This window comes from Jaculus jaculus, chromosome 14, assembly GCF_020740685.1.
Source record: "Jaculus jaculus isolate mJacJac1 chromosome 14, mJacJac1.mat.Y.cur, whole genome shotgun sequence".
NCBI lineage: Eukaryota > Metazoa > Chordata > Mammalia > Rodentia > Dipodidae > Jaculus > Jaculus jaculus.
In genome coordinates this window covers 50873647-50875818 of record NC_059115.1, presented here as the reverse complement: position 1 = coordinate 50875818, position 2172 = coordinate 50873647, and positions in this window count along the sequence as shown.

The window sequence follows — 2172 nt, the reverse complement described above, 5'->3', positions numbered from 1 at the left end:
AAAAAAAATATATATATATGTCACAGATAGGATTAGGTTAAAGCTTCTAAAAAGCTCCCTAAATACTTTCAGAAAATCATGTTCATGCAACATGAAGGTCTTGCTGATTCCCAACTACAGTTGGCCTACAGACTGTGAATGTTGCCTGTGACGCCTTTGCTGCTGTGTTCTGCGAGCTTGGTATAAAATCCAGCCTGGGCTTCGTCCTTCGGGAAGCAGAAATTTGGAGGACAACGGCCACAGAAGAGTTGCCACAAACTTCTAAAATTGGACATTTTGGTAGTGAACAACATTCAGGGTTGTCAGCCACTATGCCTCCATGCTCAAATCATACCTTGTTTTCACAGGCCACTGACTCCTTTCTGCCACATCCTCCTGAGGGCACTAGGGAGTCTGAGCCAATATCTTTCCACCAACTGCCAGGGTGACAGCTCACACTTCTGCTGAGCTGCCAGTCTGTCTGGACCCATTTTATCTTCTTTTATTCCTGTACAAGTCTCTCCCCGCCCCCAATAAAAAAGCCAGGGGAAGACTGTCTTCAAAACTATTCTTATTTTTACAGTCATAGTTTATATGGATCCAAATTAGAACCAAATTGGGCAGGCTGTAGTGATACAATTAACTACATTTAGATCTGATCATGCTTAATTCAGCTAAGTGGGCTAATATCTCCCCTGGTGGCAGACACGGAATGAGCGGCACACTAGGAAGACATAAGCAATATTAAAGGGTTCGAATCCCACTGGTGCAACATGTTAGACTCCAGAGAAAGGATTTTCACAGAGAAGGGAGCTCCAGAGTAGAACTGGACTGGAACTAAGAAGGAAATGTGAGGAAGAACCATGAGGCAGTTGGTTAGTCTGCTCGTCTTCCCTAGCCAGCTCGGGTCATCTCTAGCCAGCAGATACCCAGGGACATGCTGCAGGATGAAACTCCACCTTCCTTCCCCCCAGAACACCCTTCCCCAGGCCCTCATCACCATGCCTGTCTTTTCTGTAAGTCCCTAGCCCAGAGGGGTCTTACCTATGAATCTAAGGTGACCCTTCTCTCATCTTCCCCGAAGAGGAAGTCTCCCCTTATCCTTTGCTGGAGCCTGATGATTTGGGGGTATTTCTCATAAAAATACTTGAAATAAATTACATTAAAGTTCAAACTTACTGGAAAATAAAGTAATTGTGTACAAAAACAGTATAATTTTATCTTTTTTCTTTTAGGGTTTAGAGGGGCTTTATTAGATTGAGAGAAGGAAAGAGAGTTCCTGCCCATGAAAAGACAGGAGGGGGTAGATCCCATCTACAGACCCAAATTGTGATTATCTATCGGATCTGAATGGCAACTAAGCTAACCAGCCATAATGCCAAGAATTGTTTTGTTAAGCATATATAATTTTACATAATTTGAGTTTAGTTATGACGTTGTCACTCATGGACATGGGTAGAGATCTCATGAAACTCTGCTCTCATCACAAGGGAGTATTGGTAGGCCTACTCTTAGGCAAGCAGTGTGCTAGTAACCATAGCTCCTATGAGCTCATGTGAAGAAGTAATCATTCCACAGCATTCTACCTCCCCCTCTGACTCAGTCTTTTCTCCCCCTCTTCTACAGTGTTCCTGGGACCTTAGAGGGGTTTGATATACATGACCTACTTAGGGTTCAGTTTTAAATTATCAGTCATTCTCAGCACCTTGAGCACAAATGAGTCTCTGCAGTTACCAACCGTTCACTGCAAATGAATCCCCTCTGACCAAAGCTGACAGTGATACTCGATGGGTAAAAAGTGTGTGTGTGTGTGCTTGTGTGTGCTTTTGACTAGGTTTATCACAGTAGGCACATGTTCTCTCCTATAGAGTTAGGCCTCAAATCCATTCAAAAGGTGGTTGGTTGCCTCCATCACAGACTTGCCATTATTTCACCAGTGGGCACATCTTGTCTGGCTAGCTAATGGTGTAGATTACATAGTCCACAGCTGAAAGACTGTTGTTGCTGACAGTTCTTCCCCAACACCTTGCATAGGACTTTCCAGAACTATGAGGGCTACCGACAATGAGGAAATTGTCAGCTGCGTTCTGGCTGGATTTCTCTATGATGTGCCATCAAAGCGTGTGGTACAATCAGTAATGTAAGAAAGTAAAAAGGCAGTCTTGCCGTTTCATTCTAATACAAAAAGGCCAG